Here is a 15,018-nt window from a genome sequence, read left to right as displayed (position 1 = left end):
TGATTCTGTTGAGTGATGTTCCGGAATCGTATATAATTTGGGTTTCATTTAGTTATTGTTATGTATTGTACTTAGCAATTCCGTTGAGTGAGGGTCCGGAATCGTATCCACTTGGATTTCGTTGAGTGATTGTCCAGAATCCCTCATATTTTGCGATTTCGTTGAGTGAAGGTCCGGGATCGTACTCACCTTGGGATTTATTAAATTTGAATTGAGATGGCTTCAAAGGTGTAGGCTTCGGCCAAACTGTGTCGCTCTAACTTTACTTTTCATTGTGTTGTATGAGAAGATGGTTGTGAGATGTTGTGATTGGTTTCAGAAGAACCGTTGGATGTTTGGGTGACTCCTTCGGGGTTTACAAAAGTTGGTTTTGATTTCTTATGAATGATTTATATTCAAGATATGTAACTGTGTTTGATGGTTGGCATTAGCATTATTCTCACATACTTGATATTATTGTCACTCTCATAAGTTTCGCAACTTATCCAGGTTGTTGTTTGCCTGGTGCACTATTTCGATGGTGTAGGCACTGATCGTACAAGTCACAGGTTTGAATAGACTCCGAGAGGTTTGTAGGTGGGGGTAGCAGTGAAGTTATCAGAGACTTGGAGCGTTAGGTTACCCTTGATTCACTCATGTACTTTATCTTTTGGGACTTTCTTTTGAGCACCTCATACTTGTTCTTAGTAAAGCAAAGATTATGCTTCTTTTTGGGATGTAAATATTTGTAAATATTTTGTGGAGAATTTAGCCACCTGCACATTATTTTGGGTTATCAGTTAAAGTATTTCATTCCGTAACTTATACCGTATTCAACGAACGTTATTTTCCTTGTCACGTGTCGATTCTCGACGTATGTTGGGATCGGGACGTGACATCTTAATCTAGTATACTAGTTTGGATGACATATGGAATTGGAATGAGATTATCATGGATGATGTTTCAGTTATATGGTAGCTACAGACATAAAGGAAAAGTGACGATATCGAATTGCGTTCTGTTGATTACTAACAACGTAGAACTGATTGGTCAATTAGAAATAAACAATCCACGTCGAATGAGATGAATGAAATAGTGCGATAAAAAGCTACCTTATGGGATCATGATACGAAATATACATGGAAGTTTCTAAAGAACTTACATGTATTGATTCAAATAGTTCTAAACCACAGAACACCCTCTGGGTTTAGACGAGGCTTTCACTTTACAGATGCAGAGCAATTTGGGCAGATGTGGTATACCCGTCTTAATGAATAATTGATCAGTTAGGGATAATGTCATTGCGTGTACATAATCCAAAATTGTTAGAGTTGCAGAAAACTGACTCGCACCTAAAGTCGGACTTTGAGATGAATAATCTTGAGAAAACTCTACACTACCTTGACAAGAAGTTTCGAGTATAGTTCTAATGATATTACGGAGGTTATGGAGCATAAGGTTCCATATCAAGACATTCGGCACCATATTTGAGTGCAATTAGCGTTTATTGTACTTAGCTCATAGCACTAGATTGGACATCTCAAGTGCTAATAATCATTTGACATAAAGCAGCACTGCCTACACGCCATCACCCAATTGGTGTTATCGACATTTTTCCGTTAATACAGATTTGGGGTTACTCTATTCCTATGCATCTCAGAATAGATCACACCTCATTGATCTTCGGAATGAGGCATACCTTGTGGGATTCACTGAGTCAGACTCTCTATCTGATCTGCACAAGGTGCATTCCTAAATGTTTATATCTTTACTGTTAAGGAACATTGCAAAATCTAGGAGGTCAACCAGATAGACCTTAGTTTCAAAATCTTTGAGTCATTCCAAAACTCACCGTATCTCACGTGAGATATGGTCGAGAACTCTTGTTAAGCATATTTAAAGTTACTACGATTTTCATCCGTCGTTGAGTCTTAACAATGATCCATGAAGAGAACGCCATATGTATCGACCAGATCATAAGGCATCCTAAAAGTCAACACCAAGAATATTGTGTCTATATAGGCATAAGCATCAGAAGATTGAAGTCAATTAATCCGACCTAGACAACCTTGTCGACCTCTATACGATGTCACTGCTGAAGTCTACGTTCCAGAAGCTTGTTCGAGGAATTGGATGCGTAACTTTCTCATTCACGATGCTTGTAGTTTCATTTGGAAGTTTTGTCAAACTTATGGGGAGTATTCAGAAGTATACTTACTTGACCTTGATGTACTCTTTTTTCCTACTCTTAGTAGCATTTTTGCCACTAGATTTTTTTATCTGACTAGGTTTTGATCAGACACCCATCCTGGGTTTGTCATACCCTTGTGTACGTTCTACTTGCGTCCTGAACACATATAATTTTTACTTCATGCAACTTCTCACTTTTCTCCTTTGACTACAAGTTTTTGTCCCACCTTGAGTTTTGCTATAGCGATGTTTTGTAAGTTCTACCACCTATGCACTCTTCCGTTTGTTTTGAGACTCGTATTCGCTACTTGTCCCGACTAGACGAGATGACTTCATCAACTACTTTTATATTTTCCATGAACATTTGATGCGCCATCTAATTCAGTATTTGCACACACAAGGGAAGTGTTCTGACATACGTTTTAACACATGTCTGATTGTGTAAATCCTAAATAGAGATAAATTAGGAATCATTTGAGATCTAAAAGATCTTTCCTAATAGAATTTGTATTACTTGGAGATCAATTTTCTCTCATCCTTATTACTATAAATAAAGGCACATGAACTAGGGAATAACACACAATTCCTCAAACCTTTTCTCCACTATGTTTCTCTCTCCATGCCGCATCTCTCGGTTAAATATAGACCACAACACCAACAACATTTCAAAAAATAGTGATGGATTCTACATGACTATATAGTATTTCGTAGAGTTGAATCCAATGCACGTAAATTGATAAATCAAGTTGCAGCCTGAAAAATCCAATTCTCAATTTTGTGGGGCCAATGCCAAAGAGTTGGACTATTGGAGAGGATTTGGATCCCATCTTGATCCAAATTGTGAAATCATATGGATTCTCACATCCTAATAACTTATCGTACATTTTGTGGTCATAAATTATTTGAATTTTTTTATTTAAAAATTAAATACAAATAATACCTAATGAAAACTGGACGCACGATGTACAATAAATGATTAAGATGTGAGGATCATTAGGATCCCCACAAAGAAGATCATCCTCATCCTATTGGAGAGATTCCATTGATAGGGAACTTTAACGAAAAACTTCCAGTACTGTTCACTTTAACGAAAAATCATATTTTTATACTAAAAAGTCAATCATGATACTATTCATTTTACCCTTTATTTTTTCCTTATCGTTAAAACTCAAAGTTTTCAAATTTTTTTCTTTAGTCTTCATTTTTTTAATATTTGTCAATGGAAAACCGAATTGTTGATGATTCTATTTTTCAATATTTGTCAAGGAAATTTATTGCGAATAATATGTTGTTGCATATCATTAATGATCAAGACTTCTTAACATGACTTTGTAAGATAGGATAGTCAATTTGGAGATTTTAACACTTGGCCACAAATCTTGGAGCTCTCCAAATCAACACTTCTTGACGTGACTTTAGAAGACAGGATAGTCAATTTGGAGTTTTTAACACTTGTCACCGCATATGTTGGAGCTCTCCAAACCATTGATCTTCATTTTTAATGGACTGTACTGTATGTTTCAGAACATGATGTGGTTATCCATCAAAGATCAGATGGAACAGGTCAACTTTATTTATTTATATATTTATATTTGTACAATTGATATTGAGATGTATGGAATGAATGTTATTAATTACTTGAGTTACAATCTGCTAATCAACCTTTTTTTGGACAAATGTTTACTTATATGAGCTCGGAGTACCTACAAAATAAATAAAACCAAACACAATTAAATATTTGCAACTGCACTAGATCAACAATAGTATTTTAGGGGCAAGCATGAGAGCGACTATTATCCAACTATTATGCGAATGTTAAAGGTCGAAGTTCAAGAATATGTACACTTCCTAGAGACATGTAGTTGGAGGAGGTTTCCCCATGGTTGGGGCCTCAACTCCAAGTCGAAGTATTGTCTCTTCCTTGCTTTCTCTTGAGTTAATGAGTTACCGTGATATTTCTTTTCTGATGAGAAAAGAACTTGCAGTTTGAAAAAATCAACATAGACCAAAACCAAAGCACAAGTTCCACACATAGACCAGTATCCACTCCTCCGGTCGAATTAAAACGTAATTACTATCGATGGTTCTTTCCTTGCAAGTTGCAAAAACAAGACAACGATGATTGGTTGATATTTGACTGCATTCATTATTTGTTCATTCTTGTCGGCTTTAAGAAAAGAAAGAGCACTACTCCGTCAATCTACACCCAAGGAGTTTGGCCTAGTGGTAAGTGGGGCTAGGACCACAGGGTGAGGTCAGGGTTTCGACCCCTCACACCTGTAAAGAAACTCAGTGGGGAGGGCCAAACCGCAAACCCCTTGTAGCTTGTGCCCAGACGGGGATAGGTTATAGGGTGCTGGAGCCGAAGGGGTGCTGCTGGATTTTCAGCCCACTTTGGGCTCCCTATCCCGGGGTTGCTCCTTCACCTTTCTCTTCCTTTAAAAAAAAAAAAAAAAAAAAAAAAGTTCTACACTACTCTTAAATCCTTCTGTGCCACATGATCTTAGATTACTTTCGTATTATTTAGGAGGGTTTTCGATTGCTTTCATGTTTGTTAAGAATTGGGTCTTTATAAATACATCATTTAACTTGGCTGGAGTAAAGTTTGGTATGATGTAGTCACTTTGTGTTGTGTAGCAATTTTGGCAAAGTTTTGTAATCAGTTTGTACTTCTTTTTCTCTTCCTTTCATTTATTTATTTTTTACACACTTGCTCTCCAACCATTAGTCTGGATCTTGAGGTCGAAGATCAGATGGTTGAAGTCAAGTCAAGTGATGTAAGACAAGATATGAGTCACTTCGTATGAAGAAATATAAATAAAATAAAATGTTTCAAATTATGGAGAAGAAGAATTAAAATTGGAAAATATTGGATTAAATAAATATGGCAACAGAAAAGGCAGCAAGAAATATTCTGGTGTCATAGTTAGGCTTGTAATATGTCGTTTTAAGAGAATCGCGAGTAGAACAAGAGGAATGATATCATGAGCCCATCGTGTTTAAGAGGGATTAAGCTTCCAAAACCTAAAAATAAAGTTTGTAATAAGTTTCAAACTTTTCAATTGTCGTATGATTAATGCCATTTACTTTTGTTTTAATTCTCTAAGCCTTTTGAGTTGTTCAGAAGTGTTGTAAATGACTTATTTAAGTCATGGATGTCATCGATTGTAATCTTCAACTCATCAATTAATCAAATTAACCTTTAGAGTGTCTATCAAACTGGTGGGTTCCAAAAACTTTGGTTCTTCAAGGATTTATATATTTTTAATCCGAGTAATGCTATTCATACCATGTTTTTGTACCATATTTCTATACCACCTTAGGTGGCATCTGATGTGGACAGCTACATCATTTGAAAAATTTGCAAAACTCAAGGAAAGGAAGGAGAAAGACGAGGAATACGACAATCATTATTTAATTAACTAGTTTTTCTTAATTATTAGTTTGTTAAAGAATGAACTAAATTTAAAAATATGATTAATTCGAATGATGTGGTTATCCACATCAAATGCCACCTAAGGTGGTATGAAAATGTGGTACAAAAATATGGTATAAATAGCATTTCTAAAACCAAAAAAAAAAATGGTATGAAAATGTGTTGCATCATCAAGCCTTGTGTTCTTGTATGGTGCTGCTCATTTTTCTAACTTCTGATTCACGCAATTTCAAAAGTTGAAGATGACTTCAAAAGTTAACTCATGTATCAATTAGTCAAGAGCATCTCTTCTTACGCATGTAGAAGAAATGCGATGCACTTGTCCCTGTTACACCTGTCTCTATCACTTTTTAGAAATTATATTGCGGAATAATTTTATATTGATGCCAATCTATAAAGGATAATGCTAGAGAGACTAAATTTGAAAACTAAATTTGCAATCTAAATGATGTGTCTCCAATAGGAATAAGCACGTTTATCAACGTTTAAGTAATAAAACAACCATCAGTTTCCATGTCCTTTAGTTTTCAAAACTTTATCTACAAATTTAGTCTCCATAGAATTACTCGTCTATAAATAGTTGTGTCACTTTGTACTTCCATAGATAGCTAAGAGTGCAAAAATTCAAAAGATTATTGTTATGGAGTTACTTGGTATCACTACAAGAAAACACCTTTTTAGAAGAAACCATTTCGTCAGGTAAAAGTAAGTTTTTAGCGCTTAAGCTTTTACCCGAAATTTAAAATATTTGACTATGAAATGCAAGTTGGGAGTTCGGGATCTTCACTCTCTAACTTGAGAGGGAGTGTTAGTTAATTAGGTTCATTGAACAATTAGGCTCATTAAATCTTCTACATGGGTTCATTGACGTTTCTGCATTAGGCTCATTGTATAAAGGAGTAAATGGTGTGTATTTATAATTAATCCATATGTTTTTATTTACTATATGTGTATATATATATATATATATATATATATATTGTACATTTGAGAATGAATGAAAAGTAAAATTGAGCCAAATACGTTTTTCTACTATTTTCTTATGGTTGGAGAAAATTTTCATTATGACAGGAACACAAGTTGTACACCACGTGTTTTAATAGTAGTGGTGTGAAATTTTATTTTTTAAGTTATTAACTGTTTAGCACACGTATCCCACCATTTATATAGTGACACATGGTGTATCACCTCGTATACTGGTCATACTGAAAAATCTCTCCTATGGTTGGGGCCTCAACTTCCAGTCGAAGTATTTCCCCTCTTCCTTACTTTCTCTTGAGTTAATGAGATATTACTTTTCTGATGAGAACAGAACTTGCAGTTTCAAAAATGCAACATAGACTAAATCCAACATGATAAATTTCGCTACACCCGCACTCTTGACATAATATATGTTAAGAGTTTGAATGTCCTAAAATGAAGAAGAAATTGGGTATCGAATAAAAGTTTCGGGCCTTAAATCCATCCCACTTCAAGCCAGTGCAGGAATTGAAACTGATGAGTCTAATGCTTTAATTTGATGGTACGAGTACGAAACTTTCATCCCCTTTACTATCTGTTGGTAACCTGTAAACGAGTTGAGTTTATTGGGTTTGGGTTATGTTTCACCTGACCCGTTAAGCTAATGAGTCACGCGCACCTAACTCGTTAAGCTAATGAGTCATCCAAACTCAACCTGTTAAGCTCATGAGTCACCCGTTAACATTTGTTTTTTTTGTTTAATTTTGCATTCCAATACAAATTACACATTTTTGAATCAATATTTCAAGCGTGTAGGTCCAACACATATAGAAGTACCCAAATGCAGAGTTGATAAGTCTTGCAATTAGCCATATAAATATGATAAAACCTTACAAGTAGACCTAGCAATTTCTTACACGACTCGTTAACACAATACGTAAATGACACGAAAATAACAGGTTTCAGGTCAAAACGATAACTAATTGGGTCATTATCGGGTCACATGATAATAACCCGTTAATAATGGGTCCTTAACAGGTTTACACGAGAGTGACACGCGGGTAACCTGTTTCGACACGATAAGAAAAAAAGTTATTTTGATGATTTTAATTTTTTAAACTACTAAAAAAAAACTTACTATAAAATATAATAGATATAATGAATATGTATATATTGTTTATTAATTATAATTCAATATAAATTTTAAAATTGAAGTTTTATTTATTTATTTATTTTTATAGTATATTATAGGCAAAGATTGAGATTAAAAATCATAAAACACATTAAAAATAAAAATATCAAGTAATTTAAAAATACCAAACACATTAAAAAATTATAATAATTAATTTACATGTGCAAAAAATATGCAAACGCTCGTAGTCGCATCCTCTACGCTTTGAGGATGGGTATATGATCGTGTGAAATTTTAAAACCATACAAACTCTCATGAATAATATTTTTAAGGGGGTTCAAAATAAGCAAAATTCATAATCATTAATGTATAAGTCGGAAAGATGTGAAAGCATAATAAATGTTCCTAATTGCATCTTCAACGCTTAGATGATGGTAACATGGTCGTTTAGATTTTTAAAACCCTCCAAATCTCATGAACAATGTTTTTTATTTGAGTGCAAAATTAATAATAATTATTGTAGAAGTGTGAAAAATGTAATCACTCATAATGAAAAGCTTTATAACTTTCACGAAGGGGTCAACTCCGAAATTTAGTATGTATATACTAATTTAGTACTATGTTTTACATTTTTTTTGTTCAAATTATGTTTTTCATTTTCATTTTTATTGATTTAAAATATATTTTTCTTAACGGGTAACGGGTCGGGTCATATTACCCGATAATATTAACAGGTTAATTTTGGGTCGGGTCATATTATCAGTTTACTTTAACGGGTATTACATGACACAACCCGTTAAGCTATCGGGTATGACACGAACACGAGAAACACGACACGAATGCCAGGTCTACTTACTAGAGTGTCAATACAAATATCATAAACCCTACGGAAGGAACTCATGAGATCAACTATAAATGTGTTACATATATGCAAAAATTAACCTCTTTTTTTTTTCTTTCTGTTTTTTGCGGAAGAATTTTCAAGCCTAACATGTGAACAAACAACGGGGCAACGTGGAGCGCATGTGGCCATTGGGATATTATGGTGGAACCTCAACTTCTTCAACAGAAACCCATTAAGTGTAGAAGAATCGTGTCAACCAAGTATCGAAGAGTCATATCAACCAAGTAAGACTAGTGGATGGCGTTTCTCTCCTATTTGATGTCAACAACAATACCTACACTTCCTAGAGACATATGTAGTTGGGGGAGGTTTCCCCATGGTCGGGGCCTCAACTTCAAGTCGAAGTATTGTCTCTTCCAGGCACCATGCCGGCTCCCCGTCTCTAAGCAGACAGTCAGAGGAAAATACACTTCAGGTCCAATGCCGGCTCCCCGTCCCTGTGCTAATAGCCAGAGGAAACACGCTCCAGGCCCTATGCCAACACCAAACCGTCGTCTGGGACGGACCGGAATCTATCCCTATGTCCCGTAGCGGAAAGGACCACTAGGTAAGTACAAAATGAAGTTTCATTAAAGGGTCCAGATTTACTCAAAATAGGGGACCAAAATGAAGTTTCATTAAAATGTTAGGGAACTTACGAAATTATACATATAATTGGGGGTGAGGTGTAACAAGTACTAAAGTTGGAAATATTGGATTTAATAAATATGGTGATAGAAAAAGCAGCAAGAAATATCCAGTTTCATAATTAGGTGTATAATATGTTGTTTTGAAGAGAATATCGAGCACAACAAGATGAATGATATCATGAGCCTGTCGTGTTTAAGAGGAATTAGGCTTCCAAAACCGCAAAAATAAAGTTTGTAATAAGTTTCGGACTTTTAATTGTCTTTCAATTATTGTCATTTACTTTCGTTTTAATTCCCTAAACCTTTTTAGTTGTCCAAAAGTGTTGTAAATGACTTATTTAAATCATGGGTGTTATCCATTGTAATCATCAACTGATCAATTAATCAAATTATCCTCTAGAGTTTCTATCAAACTGGTGGGTTTCAAAAACTTTGGTTCTTCAAGGATTTATATTTGTAATCTTTCTACTCTTGTGCTGCGTTATCGAGCCTTGTTTCTTGTATGGTGCTGCTCATTTTTTTAACTTCTGATTTCACGCCATTTCAAACATTGAAGACGACTTCAAAAGTTAACTCATGAATCAATTAGTCACGAGCATCTCTTCTTACGCATGTAGAAGAAATGCGATGCAATTATCCCCGTTACACTCGTCTCTATCACTTTTTAGAAATTATATTGCGGAATAATTTTATATTGATGCTAGTCTACAAATAGTTATGTCACTGTGTACCTCCATACATAGCTAAGAGTGCAAAACTAAAAAATTCAAAAGATTATTGTCATGGAGTTAATTGATATCACTATAAGAAGACACCTTTTGAGATGAAATCATTTTGTCAGGTAAAAGTAAGTTTTGAGCACTTAAACTTTTATTCGACATAATTTAAAACTTGAGGGGGAGTGTTAATTAATTTGGTTCATTGAACAATTGGACTCATTAAATCTTCTACATGGGTTCATTGACTATTCTGCATTACGCTAATTGTATGAAAGAGTAAGGGTAATGATATTTACACAACTCATTTTACTTCCAACACACTCTTGTTAATCTTTGTACATTGATCTTCTATCATTCACATGATCTGAAGGCCAAAAATTGAGAGTGGTGTGTAACAGGTTAAAATGGGTGTATAGATAGCACCACCCAAGACTAAATGGCTTGCATTTGTAAATAATCGATATAGTTGTATTTCATGTAATTTCTCTTTTGTGGAAATAACAAAACCTTTTTGTGTTTTTGTGTGATGAATTCATACTTACAAATAGAGAAACAAGACTGTTAAAGCAGAAATGATAGATAAGGTTTCCAATCCAAATCCCTAATCGGAAAAATATATCATACAAAAACACAGTTGTGATCCAAATTTTAATCAGCAAAAAGACCAACTATAGTTGTGGATCCAAATTTTAATCCAGCACAAAGACTAGCCTTTTGGAATCTAGGAATCAAGGTGGGCTTTCGAGACTCGAAACGGCGAGAGGAAGCTTGTGGGCCGCAAGGGTGAGTGCGAGGTGGGCGAGTGGTCGACGTCGAGGAAGGACTGAGTGAGGCCGAGATGAGGCACGAGTCAGGCTGAACAGCTGCTGAGTCGTGAGTGAGTCTTACAGACTCTGAAAGTGAGACAGCGCGGGGGAGAAAATACGAAGAATGAAAGGAATGAAGGGGAAGGCTGCCAAAACGAAGAAGGGAAGGAAGTAGGACGTCGCGCACAACTCAGGGGTAAAAAGGATGTTTTCTCTGAGTTGGTCTCATTCTCCCGTCTTCTTTTTCTCATTGCTTCTGAAGAAACCAAATCGCAGATTTCTTTTCAATTTCTTATTTACATGTTTTAAGTTATCTCTGTAAATTTAGGTGTTTTTTATCCTTTTTTTTTTAACTTTTTTGAAAAAAAGTTGAGGTTTTACGTAAAACTAATTGACAATATCATAACCTAATTTCTTATAAACCTATGCAAGGTCCTTCCTCTCATTAACGTGGAACTTATTCTCAACACACCCCCTCACGTGTGGTGAATTTTCAAGCCTAACACGTGAACAATCCAATGGGATGACATGGAACGCATGTGGCTATTTGGCTTCACACGTGGGACGACATGCTCTGTACCATGAAAAAAGTTGAGATTCCACTATAAATCCAGTTGTTGTAAATTTAGGTGTTTCGTCTCTCAGTTGGTTCTTCATATGCAAATATTGATATGCTTAAAAGCCTGCTGCATATGTGCAATGGAGCACCACAAATTTCTATGTATTATGGTTGTTAGGACAATAGATTAGGGTGCACAATACATTACCTGCTTCCTCATGAAGAATGGTTGTTTCTTATCAATCATTATTTGAAGGAAAAGACCCATTAGAAGCTTTTTAGTTGCTTGGTATCCATTCACGCATCCTTAATTCCTATTTATCTCTTTTATACATGGTCCATATTAGCTTATGATGATCTTCCCCATTCAGGTTCATTTTTTGTGATATGTGCTTTGCTTAAATGTTTTAGAAGGTTATTGGAGCTTCTTTGTTAAAGTGAAATCTTACAAAGGCCTGTGAAATTTCTCCCAACATGGGGAAATTAGTCAAATTACAAGCTACATATGTTCTTTCACTAACTGCTTAAATCATTTAGTCCACTTACTAGATTGTGAGAGTCGAGAGAAACATTACCTGTGTTATAGTTTTACTAAACAACCATAATTATACAACACATATTTTGTATCCTTCAGCTCATCACACTAATCGTAGTTGGTCAGTTTAATAATTAACAAGTGTTTGTAAAGAATTTAGTGTAGCCATGGGAATTTAGACAAATTCAAATTTATAGATTCCAATGGGTCAAGGTTGATGTGGTAAGGAATTTATGGACACACACATATAACACGTATTCCTTTGTCAAGCATTTCCACAGTTCTATTAGCTTAAATACAAATTGTTTTTCAGAAATCAAACATGCAAAATTTCTATGCGTGTTTTACATTGGTTGTAGGAAGTAGGCTTCTGAGTGGGCATTCTGTGTGAAGGTTGTTTTGGTCAGATATGCAATAGAAATTTGCATAATTGGGGAGTCTGGTGTTTGTCAATGTTTAATGGACTTCTAGGTTTAAAACCCCACAATTAGCAAGCAAGACGAGGCTTAATTTGTGGTCATGTACGGAAGGTTAAATCCTTACCCTAATAGGCTTAATTTGTGTTTTATTCCATTACATTGTGCCTTTATTTGTATTTGTAGAGAATGTTAAATTCTTACCCTAATAGGATTACAGCTCTAATAGAATAATATCAAAATAATATCTAGTCTAAGAGATATGATAGAATCTCATAAAAATATCTAAATATGTTAGAATTTACACAATCACATATCTAATTTAATAGGACTACAACATAAAGCTTGTTATTACGAACGTTTGTATATATATGTGTGTGTGTGTATATATATATATATATATATTTGTTTTTTTGGTCTTATATATATATTTTTATATTCTTAAGACTTTTACGTTAATAAAAAAACTATTATTAAAGGTTGCCACAACAATCTTACTTATAATTAATCTTTACCAGTGTTCTAAAATCGGCCTAGGCAGTGCCTAGGTGCTCCACGGCTGACTGCCGATCCGATTAAGGTCTAATCGTTAGAAAAATCGAATAAATAATTCGGCGGCGTTCAGCCAAGACCTATGCGGGCAAGGTGGTGTTGGACGGACGGCAGCCGAGCTGAGTCTTATTAGAAATATTGGAACACAGCCGTATAATCTTCCAAGCCAACTGGGTAGAAAAGCATGCGCAGCGGCAATCGAGAAGAGACGAAGAAGATGATGAATAGTAAAATATTTTAAAATAACCCAACCATACAACGTCGTTGATTTTAAGTGAATTCCCATAAAGCATCTTTGCATTGAACTTTAATAATGAGCTTCCGGACAATTTGGGCTTGTCACCAAACTAGTAAGGTCCAAAGTGAACCCAAAAAATATCTATAAATAAAAGTTGTTACTTAATGAATTTTTTATACTGTTTATTAATAGAACAAATCTTTATCAATAAAAAAATAAAGAAAAATGCAAGTTTTAGTGTAAATAGCTACTTATTTATATGATATGTAATAAGTTATTTAAATTCGTTTAATTCACTGGACTCCCGCAGCCTTAGGTCCTAACCAGTCATCCGAATAAAGTCTAACGTTTTTTAGAATCATAATCTTTATTATTGGATTATTTGATCTCATTTACATTTTTCTTTGATTTTTTATTAATTTAACAATTTTTTTACTATAACATGTAACGTCATATTACGTGTTAATATTAACGATCAAATTCGATCAGATTATATTACTCATTTATTTTAATAAATATTATACGGCATAACGGTTAGACCTGGCATTCGTGTCGTGTTTTCCGTGTTCGTGTCGTTTTCGTGTCATACCCGATATCTTAACGGGTCGTGTCGTGTAACACCCGTTAAAATAAACGGGTAAAATGACCCGACCCGAAATCGACCCGATAATATTAACAGGTAATATGACCCGACCCGTTACCCGTTAAGGAAAATATATTTTAAACCAATAAATAATCAAATGAAAAACATAATACTAAATAAGTATATACATTCCATATTATCACATCCAAAACATAAAAACGCAATTTTGTTTTAAGTATATTTTCGCTTACCTAAAGTCTTTAATAGTTTTTTAATTAATGTAGAAGTGTAAAAAAATATAGAAACAATATATAAACACTCGTAATGACAAGCTTTTTTCAACGATCCAACCGTCAAACTTATTTGTACACATTCCAAGATTGCATACGTAAAAAATTGTAAAAAAAACAAACATTCAAATATTACATAACGGAGCAAAAGTTATTGACGGTTATAAACGAAAAATCACAATTTAACTGTTATTTTAGCTCCGATTTTGATGATTTTTTTACAGATACACTCCTCGACCCTATAAGAATGTAATGAATAAATTTGATCTTTAATTTAAAGTATTTACACTAGTAGATACCACAAAAACTTATTTTATACTTAATAGAAGTATAATATTAACTTTAAGTGTTTGTTTAATCTATTGTTTTGACGCAATATGCATTCTACGAAACTTTTTTCAACGATCCAACCATCAAACTTATTTGTACACATTCCGAGATCGCATACATAAAAAATCGTAAAAAAACAAACATTCAGAGATTACGTAACGGAACAAAAGTTTTCGACGGTTATAAACGAAAAATCACAATTTAACGGTTATTTTAGCTCCGATTTTGATGATTTTTTATAGATACACTCCTCGACCCTATAAGAATGTAATGAATAAATTTGATCTTTAATTTAAAGTATTTACACTAGTAGATACCACAAAATCTTTTTTTATACTTAATAGAAGTATAATATTAACTCTAAGTGTTTGTTTAATCGACTATTTTGACGCAATATGCATTCTACGAAACTTTTTTCAACGATCCAACCGTCAAACTTATTTGTACACATTCCGAGATCGCATACATAAAAAATTGTAAAAAACAAACATTCAGAGATTACGTAACGGAACAAAAGTTTTCGACGGTTATAAACGAAAAATCACAATTTAACGATTATTTTAGCTCCGATTTTGATGATTTTTTACAGATACACTCCTCGACCCTATAAGAATGTAATGAATAAATTTGATCTGTAATTTAAAGTATTTACACTAGTAGATACCACAAAAACTTATTTTATACTTAATAGAAGTATAATATTAACTCTAAGTGTTTGTTTAATCTACTGTTTTGACGCAATATGCATTCTACGAAACTT

The sequence above is a fragment of the Malus sylvestris genome, chromosome 7 (assembly GCF_916048215.2).
Source record: "Malus sylvestris chromosome 7, drMalSylv7.2, whole genome shotgun sequence".
NCBI classification, from domain to species: domain Eukaryota; kingdom Viridiplantae; phylum Streptophyta; class Magnoliopsida; order Rosales; family Rosaceae; genus Malus; species Malus sylvestris.
Note: the sequence above shows the minus strand (reverse complement) of the source record.